Source organism: Pogonomyrmex barbatus, unplaced genomic scaffold (genome assembly GCF_055798465.1).
Source record: "Pogonomyrmex barbatus isolate J1 unplaced genomic scaffold, ASM5579846v1 scaffold13, whole genome shotgun sequence".
In the NCBI taxonomy this organism is placed as follows: domain Eukaryota; kingdom Metazoa; phylum Arthropoda; class Insecta; order Hymenoptera; family Formicidae; genus Pogonomyrmex; species Pogonomyrmex barbatus.
In genome coordinates, this window is record NW_028297109.1 from 2,137,413 (window position 1) to 2,148,098 (window position 10,686).

Below are 10,686 nucleotides of genomic sequence, written 5' to 3' on the forward strand. Positions count from 1 at the left end.
CCGCGTCAACGTTGCTCTTTTCTACCTTCCTGTCACGTCGTTCAGCAGCCTTCGTTTAAACGCCATTATATTTCATATCAACCTAGTGATAAATATAGTACTAAGTAATATACTCATAAATATAGTCATATAGTTTGTAGAATGAATATTCATAAAATATTAATTTGATATACTATTTTGTAACATTGCATCCTAAATTCCAAGTTATAATATAATCGGTAACTGAATAAAATATATTATTAATCTGGATATTGCAACAAACTTCTTACGTGTCCTGTCCAGTCCTGTTATACGTCTATAAACTTAAGAAAAAAAATATGGAAAGAATATTTCTAATAATAACATAGAAAATAAGTCATCGACGTTAACTTATTTCGGGTTCGACTCGATGTTTTTGTTCGGCGCCGAGTGAAAGACGCGTTTAATACTCGTTCGATCGGTATTCTCTCGGTACGTCCGACGGAAATCTGAATGTCCGTCCGCGTCGAGGGGTGGCAGAAGTTTGGCCGAAACTTTTTCAATCCTGAAAACTTTCCGCCAGGCAGTTTATTGTGCTGTTAGGAGTTTCAAAGGAGTCGGACGGATGTCGAACGGTCGAATCGTCGACCGTCGTTGGCGTTGCTCGAGAGCGTTGTCGAGCAAACATTGTCGGGCGTGCCGTAGATGAATCTCGATCCGTCGCATCCTGAGATTGTGTAAATTCCTCGGGATTACGAGACAAGAAAAATACGTACGCTGACAGCGATAATTTAGGACCAGTGATTTACAGTGACCCGCTTAAATTTATTTATCTGGCACAGTGTTTAAGAAATACGCAACGAAGAACAATGGATCGAGCTAGAATAATTTTGTAAGATAACTAAAAAATACAGCGTCACATTCTGCGCTTTTTCGATGATTCATTTTACGTTAAAAAAAAAAAAAATTCAATGTGACATGCGAAAAATTTTACAAATAAAAATTTCACAAATGCTACTTATTTCTGACATCCAGATCTTATTTCTCCTGAAGCTGACAATATTGAATGATTTTCTTATAACGAAATCTTTGATCTAAACATCGAATTCTCGAAAGAGAGTCTGGAAAAACATCGTCACAATATGTTTGGCTATTTTGCAGGGGACAAACAACAAATGGCTTTCTTCGCGTTTTCTTTTGTTGCAATTTACCGAAACTCGATGCTTTCCGACGCGGCTTGTATACCGCAATAACAGTGGTCTTCGCGGTTTTCTTGTCGCGTTTTTGGCAACGGTTCGGGATTCATAAGGGCGCGTCGACTTTTCCCGTAACATACCGCGCGATATCTTGAGATGGCAGCAACCTGAGAGTGCAGAGTGTGCTCTGGAAGCTTGCCAGAGAGCGTGCATCGCTCGGTCGAGATGATAAGTCTCTCTTGCGGGCAGAAAAAGTCGGGATAGATTAATCAAAGCAGAAATTCGGAGCGGCGAGAGCGACCGCCGCCGACAAAGCATATTCTCCGCTAAGAATGGATCGTTTCCGGTTCCGCTCTCTTTATGGTACATTGCGGCTCAGCGATGTATTAAGATTACTTAATCAATAAAGCCTCGTACGGAAAACTGATTTGTTTTTCAGTTCCTTCACTCAACGGATCTTCACGTTTTTTATCTCTTGTTTTCAATTGCGATATGCAATATCGCCAATTGATATTTAATTTTCTCTTTAAATATTTTTTTAATAACTTTTAAATATTCTTTAATTCCCAGGCAAAAATTTTTTAATACAATCTTTTATTACTAATCAAATGTTTTAATTACTGAAATCTTATGCAATCTTATGAGCAAACTGTCCTGAATCGCTCTTTCGTAAGACATAAATTTCATTCAGGGTGTGCTATTTGCACTCCGAGCAAATTCCGCTTTCCTTTGGGAACGAAAAGCCGAGTCGCTTGTTTGGACGAGACGCGTGCACGAAACGCGGTTTGAACAAACAGAACCATGGTTAAACGACAGTTAGCGGGTCGTTAGTCATAGTTAAGTGAACCAAACATTGACATTTGATATGCACGGTAGCGTTTCGATTAATATCAACAGGAAGTGATCTTATCTAAAGTTTGATCAAAAAAATATGTCACATTCTTGAAGAATTAATTTGTTACATATTTTTAGAATCATGTTAGTTCTCAATCAAAAAATAAATATATATATATATGATGACATAGTTGTTCAATCTAAGTGACCAAGAGAAAGTATCGCGTGATTCACAGCAGCGATCAATGAGAATCACGTGAAGAATATAATGCATCATAGAAAAATATATCAATTCTCGCTGAAAGCTGTTTCAAGATACAACATGGCGATACAATAGATCCTTTTGCTTGTGGGATTGAGAAGAAAAATTGGAATCGTGCCGAGGAAGATGTGAGAAAAAGAGAGAAAGAGAGAGTTTTTTCGGACCCTGTTAATCCCAACTACTTTGCACCAACCTTCTTACGAAGCCCTTCGCCCTCTTAAACGTTTCCCGGTTTCGCGGCTAAATCTGCTTAAACGAGCTGCCCTATTTCAGAATAGGACAACTTTTTCTTTCACTTCCACCAGTGGTGACAGTCGTAATTTACTTGGCGTTCTATCTGTCGCCCGAGGTGTTTCCGTAGTGACTTTAGAGCTTAAAGATTAGGTACAATTTTAGATAAAAAGACGATTTCAAGCTAAATGTAATACATTAGATTTCCAAAAACTGTGGAAAATTCTTAAACGCAAAATTTTCACTAGATTATCTCTCGATAAATAAAATAGAAAAATTTATGAAAATTTGGAAAATACTTTAAAAAATGACAAGGATAATCAAGAGTCCGTGCCGAGCAATACAAACCCAGGACCCAGAGGACCCTAATTCCATGAGGACGTGTTGGACGACCCTCCCACGCCCCATCGAGGTTATTTCGCCCGTGACAATGGGGTGCACACACGCTTAAACCATTAACCGATGGTTACGCCGATATATGTACAAAATCGTTCGGAAATCACCGACAATGACGGCGGTGACACGCTGTCACCATATTTCCCGCGATCCTATCGTCTCTTCCTGCGCCCTAACGCATCACGAAATGTGCGAAAGCACACTTAAGATTATAATGAAACACACACACACACACACACACACACACACACACACACACATATATATATTTACAATGAATATAAAAAATTCTTGTTTATTTAATTTCATAGAAATAAAATTATATTTTATAGCCAGAATACGTAATAAAGAATTAAGCTAATATGTAAATCAAAATTTTTACAAATTTAGAATATCAATTTTTCATCTATTGTATAATATAAATTTATTGATTTTCGCAATTGTCAAATGTTACGCACAAATACGTGATGTTTCCCAAATTTTCTTTACTTGGTCTAAAAAAAATAAGTATTGGTCGTCTTCAGATATACATTGAAGCAGCAATCGCTTAAACGTTCGCTTCAATAACGCGAACAATAACGCGTTTAGCGAGGGTTTAAGAAGCGATGCGTTGAAGACACGAGCGATTATCCGGCAGGATTTTCGTCCGCTGTAAACTCCATGAAAACACGACGTATTCACGATGGGCGTTAGCGCGTGCATTGATTTGCCGCTCAATTTCTCCCAAATATTTCTTCACGGAAATCCCGCGGTGCACCGGCTGCAGCTTTCCTCCCCCAGCTGATGGTAGTCATAAGCTGGCATTTACTCGAATTGAGACACAATACCACGTTTACTATACCGTGGATAAGCCTGTTAAACGCGGACACCCAGCGAATAAATGCCCATAGTATATTCATAGAAATCAAAACTGCTGCTATATTAAATCACATTTGTCCGCGATAATATATCTCAAATCTATTCAAATGCGCATGACAGAAGTACTTCACATTTGTATTGTAATGGAGAAAAATATAATAGCTGTTTATTGTATCATTGTTTAATTTATATGGTGTCTAAAAACAAATTTGATATTTCTAAAATAATTTCATTTTAGAAATAATACAATTAAAGACGTCAAAAATAATTATATAAGCATTTACAAAATTTACTTTAAATTTATATTTACTCAAAAATATCTTTATTATTGTGCTGCTAAGGATTGAAATTAATTATTGCAAAAATTTTGTCTCCTATTGTTTAATATTTAATAATTCGCAAGCTCTTGTCGCAAGCTCTTTGAATCGTTCATAACTCTAAGATTATTCGTGCATTGACGTCGCTGAGATCATGACTTGCTTTTTTTATTCCAACTTTCCCGAATAAAATGCAACGAGTTAAATTAATTTTCATATCGGAATAAGGCAAGTTCCTATTAAAAGATTCATTTCTAGATAACGATGTAGCAGCACAGCATGTCGAAAGATATCGTTCTTTCTCTCGAGTTGCATTAAAGTTAGTTACGATGTGCCAGAGTAAACGCGCGTATAAGTATGTGCGTGTGTAAATATGTGCAAGCGTATGTGTATTTGTATTTGTATGTGCCATACCATCCCAGAGAGAAGGGTGGAAACAGCTCCCTGAATGCTCACCTGGGCAAAGGCGTGGCTTTCGCGACAGTGGTCGATAGCGCGGCTACTACCCCGGAAAGCACACCCCTGTGCTAGGGGATGAAAAGAGGCGAAAAAGAGAAGAGAGAGAGAGAGAGAGAGAGAGAGAGAGAAGAAGAAAGAGAGGGACGGGGGGGAGGGGAAAGAGTGAAGGAGAAGCCGGAGGACTCTCAGTTATCGACACTCTCTGACGACGACATTATTGTCAGAACAACGTATACTTCGCCCGTTATATCAAGAATTACTTCCGGCGGCTTTTGCGCAAAATGAAAATAAACGCTGGTGAAATTTGCTAAACTGCAGACTGTGAGAAAGAGGAGGATTCTAGATCGCGGAATGTTCTTCCATTTGTTATCTACATGGTGTACGTAAAAATATTAAATTTTTATTTAAGATTCCTTCAGAAAAATCGTCACTTTTGGGCTATTTAATACAAATTTAAATGTTCTTGTATAATTTCTTAATATCTCTTTCTAATTTTTTTTATATATAATATTCGCGAAGGAACCACGAAACTACATAGTGAATAAGTAAGAATTCTTAATACTACAATATATTACAAATAAAAAAATCAAACTAAATAAACATTTGTGATTCAATTGTATTGTCATTCTATTTCCTTAATCTTTGATTAATTCTCATTTAAAAGATTTGTTTCTTAAGAAAATTCTTAACTTTCTTATGGATTTCATTAATTGCGAAAATATAATTTGCGAAAACAGCTAATATCAAAAGAAAATAACATTAAAAAATAAAAAGATGCACAATAATTTTATATGCATACAGAAAAGAATCACAACAACTTTCGGGAGTAAGTTTAAAAATATTGAGGCAATTTTTGTATTATTTTTATATGACATCACAAGTGTAAAGAGATTTTCTAATGTCGGTTGAATGCAGCACTCTATTGCAGCTAATTAGACTTAAAGAGGCGCTTTCTCATCAAGACTAAGGCTGTTTAAGAACTCCTTCAGCAACGAATTATGAAAACTTCCGACAAATATGCAACAGCGTGTTGCCAGATTTTGGAAATATAAAGTACGAGTTTAATTTTATTATACAACCCTCTATTGTAATTTGATCAATAAATATATACACATAAAACATATTTATTAAATTGCGATAAACCAAATATTACTTGGAAATATATTCAATTAATTTTTAATCAATTACTTACAATGTTATTGTTATCTAAATTTGAATTTTTGTCATTATTACATTTTTTCTAAACAAATAATCTTTGCTTATCGTTCTAAACAAAATTCGCTTTGAACTATCCATTAAAAGTAGTTAGTTAGTGCATCATAGGTTTTTTGCTAGTAAACATTGGCAACGTTTGATAGATTATTTCGGGAGAAAGAAATCAACTAAAACTGACACATTCGCGGTCGAATTGACGAAGATTGTAACAAATTGACTGGCGTGTCTAGATCCTGCGCGCGGCTTACAAGGGGGCGAGTAAGCCCCTTAATAGATCAAGATCCGACCTAAACATCACCGTGTCAGCGTTATGCCAGCAAAGTGCTGGTTTGTGTTACCGGAAGTAACGTAATAGCCAATGTGGAAGCTCATCATATATCGGGCCATTGTCTCACGGACCGCGTTTGCTCGCGCAAACGATCGCAGCCTTTTTTCGCACGCGTTCTAATCGTTAAAAGACCAGGAACCCATTATACGCGCGGATAACTCGCTGATGATTGCGGAAAGTCACCCTTAAATATAATGATACGCAGAAGCGTATTTAACAAACGGCCTAAAGAGATAAATTCTAAAAAGAATTATTTCACAAATAAAATTGTGCCAAAATTAAAATACTTTTAAATAAACTTTTATAATAAAATAATGTCGTAAAATTATATATATTAATAAACGAAAATTATATCAAAAATTTGAATATAAATAATAAATATTAATTTGTTATCTAAAATATGCATCATGATTTTCTCGAATATTATCTCTATATCTTGGTAAAACTAAAATTGAGGCAATGAAACTTTGATATTCCTCGACAAGATTTCTGCAATGACGAACACATATTTACTCCATGATTCTCTAACAGTGTAAAAACATAACAAGCGCTTTGACTTTTCCGCGGTAGCCAGGTAAAATTCGACATCCCTTGACGAAGGGAGAAAAAGCGAGTATGACGGTAGCGCGATGCACGCCCAAATGGGGGGCTAACATGACCACAATTATACGCATAGGCCATGGTCCACGGTATATGGTAGGCGCGACAATTGGCCGGATGTTTCCATTGTTATGGTCGATGTGACCTGCGATATTGTTCACCAAGTTTAGGGGTGACTGAAAAGCGTCGATTCCGAAAGAAATGGCCTTTAAAGAATTCCAGCATTGACGCGCGATCAATGACACAGTTATCGATGGGCAGGGTATATAATCGTCATTATCTTCATTTCCCGCAAAATAGCTTGAGATGGGACATGCGGCTAATGGTAGTTATAAACCGGAATTATAAAATGTTTACAATTGTGATGAGCTTTTATCAAACAAGAACTAATTTTCTAAATTAGTTAATTTATTAAGAGTTGTGACATTCTTTCCTTAACTTATATAAAATTTTAAGTGTATAAATTTGTGTAAGAAAAAATGCAATAAAATTTATGAAATATTTGAGAAATATAGAATAATGCTAAGAAGGATATTTGCTTCATAAACATTCTCAATATATAATTCAAAGTATGTCTAATGGTTTCTTCAAACGTTGGTAACGAAAGGGAGCTTTAACCCCCAACGGGGACCCTCGAATAGTCGTTCCATTTTAAAGATATACTTTTAAAACGGAGTTCACTCGCGGCACGCCGCGACTTTCGTTTTACGATGCGACTTTAATTTTTCCGAGACGCAAACCCGACAACGATGGCGAATCATCCGCTTGGCCGAGCGGCAAATCAGTAGCAGACGGCTTTACGTTTTCATTTGTAAAAGTGCACTCGTATCGGTCGAATTCCGGCTCTCCTTCCCCGATCCCGTGCGTTTCCGGTCGTATTGGCCCTTATTGGTATCATCTCTCCCTCATGGATATTTTTTTTTCCTCCGCCTATAGGATAGACTCACATAAAATTAAATTCACGAAGCGCCGCGAATTTCCGTGTTCTTATGATCATGAGGGTCGACGCACTATGGACCATTGTCGTGTCCGAGGGTTGCTTATACCTCCCTCGAATTTTATTTTGCGAAAACGTGATTGCGAAAAATAACTTTATGACTGCGAAAGATAAATTTGTAATAAAGGCGAAATGGAAGTGTTTATTTTGTTGCAATTTAGTTAAAATATTTTCTAGCTTTCGTTTTGAGATAAGTTTCGAAGCTAAAAATATTCGAAGCGATATCGATTCTCTGGAAATCAAACGGAAGCTTGACTAGACTCGTCGCTACATTTTCCCATTTTCAAAGCGGCGAATTCACGAGGCGTGGCGGATCGGTTATAAGTGCATTCTCAACGGGAGCAGAGGTGTGTACTTAGGACTCTTTTTCTCGCGTGTCTCGAATGAGAGTCGCGGCAATGATAAATCAAAATTTTCGACCAGCTGGTGCGCATTGCCCGAGTTCGGTTGCGTGTTACCGGCATTGTCGGCGAGGCGGTCGTTTAAATCCATTTAACGACGATACACGGGGAATAAACCGGGAAGGCAGCAGAAAGGAGGGTCCTTGCCGGGGGACCCCGTTTCCAGGCCCCGCGAGAGAAAGAGGCGATCCCGGTTCCGATGAGGCGTGTCCCGTGTTTCCGTCGCTTCTCCTGATCTCGTTTCGCCTCTCCTTCTGCTCGCCCCTTTTTACTTTTCGAAAGAGAGATCGATGGCTGTCGTCCATTCAGGAAATTTGTCTCTCGATGGTGTAATGGGCACAATGTGACAAGGGGCGACTGACGACGTGTGTCGATCAATGATACACAGATTTAGAAATCTTATAAAATTTATCTCAAAATGATAAAAATATTTCAATTAATTATTGCGTTAAAATAAAGATATTGTTAAACATAATTAATTTTAATAAAGGAATTTTATTTTTATAATTTCCAAATCATGATCAGTCTGACAATAAATAAATGCAAAGAAGAAAATGACTACGGCTAAACATTAAATTTAAATAGATCAAATAGAAGAATAATAACATTAATTTAAAGATTCGAAAAGAAACAAATTGTAGAAATACTTAAACGTATATCTCAATCTTTTATACGTTGTAAGATTAGACTTAACTCCTTGTTTCGACGAATCGGTTCGAAAGAATCGGCGATACTCACGATTTCCCACCTCGATAATGGGAAAGCGAGCATGCCCCAGGGGTGTGTTCGACGGAGAGCACCCCCTTCGCCATCGCCCAACACCCTTTTAGCATCGGCTTCACGAGCGAGCACACCCCCGAAACGTCAGAGGCTAATTGATATAAACGCACGACGTAATATACTTGTCATATAGGCGAAACCCGAGCTAAACCATCATCCGAGTGAACGAGAGTGAACACTAAAACGAGAGAGAAAGAGGCGAAGTACATACATATATACATGGGGGTTTGTAAGCCTTAAGCCCGGATTACGTTAGTCGATATTAGACTTGGCGGCCTGATGTCTGATCATTAACATATAAAAGGCTGATGGTCGGCCAGCGGGTCGCCAGCAAAAGCAAACGCACTTAAAGCATTGAAGATTGATTTCTCATTGGCTACCGGGGAAGATTTATTCTGTGTAATGTCGATATTATACACGCGAATTAAATATATGCAAAAAAGCATTTTGCATATAAAAGAGAGAGAAAGAGAAGTTTTCTTTAATAATTTTAAGAGAAATAAAAGTATCGAATTTTTTAAATGATATGGATATAAATTATATATTTACAAAAAGTAAAAATTTACACAAATAATTTTTCGTGCATTATTTTTAATATCATTTTAATTTAAAATAAAATGATAGCTGTTGTAGGCGCAAATAAAAGAACATTTTATGATACGTTCCACGGTTCTTCCACGTTGCTTTAAATGCCGCACAGTACATCGTTTTATGCGCTTCTCATTTAGCTGCATCGCACGAAACCGTTTGAGATAATGCGAAAACACGAGAAAACGGAACGCGACGGAAAGTCATAGATGGAAGGTAAGAAGGGGCTGGCATGGCAGCATTAAACCAGATATATCGCCAACACTTAGACCCTATTTACAAGAACATTCAATAAAGCGGGATAAGACGTAACGCGGCGATACAAAAGATCATTACAGTCACTATAACGAGGATCTTTATACGACTGCTTTCGTCATAAAGCTCATTATAAACGACGTTGAATGCGATAAATAAAGTTAATAGCAATTGTGTAATTATTAGCAATTTAATTAGTTCCAATTTATTAGAGTATCCAATTTATTAGAGAGTCTAATCGACAAACATTTCGTGCTTCAATTTTCAAATGCCAAATGACAAAAATAATGACAATGTAGAAAAATTAAACTTTTTTTTCACCATTTACAGTCTTAAAAATACTGGTTTCAATTAATTCTCGTAAATGAATACGAAATAGTTTATGTGTTTTAATTGAGATAAAGATGGTTTTTACACGTAGAATTATCCTATATTTATCACGTTGTTTTAATAATTTTTAATCCTCCATCAGCGTGACGCGTTCGACGATATTAAAATGTAAATAAGACCGAACGGTGTAAGGCAGCCGTCAATTACACCGCGGCAAACCGAATAATGTAGTCGTCAAATAATTGTGAACGACGACGGTCGACAGGGTAATCCTCGGGAGACACGTACACCGTAGCGAGTGCAGGATAATGGGGGTGAGAGCGGATATTGTCTTAGCGAGTTTTCAAGCGTCGGCAGGGGCTCACCCTCCACCACCATAAACGTATTCATGGCTCCGGGGGTTTTCATGGGGTCCCGGTTAACGTCATCGTGAAATCACCGCTGTCGATATGAAGCCTCGTCGCCTAATAAAGATTGATGAGATTTAATCAAGCGCGTGATAAAAACGGTGCAGTGCTTGTCGTTTAAGGATACGACGACAAGCAAGAGGAGAGATTTTAAGTCGATCTCTTATCAACGCGTTTACTTCTTATTATTTATCATTATAATATTCATATTTTGTAAATATTTATTCTTTTTTTTTTCAGAGACATTAATAATTTTTTCATTAAAATAGTATTT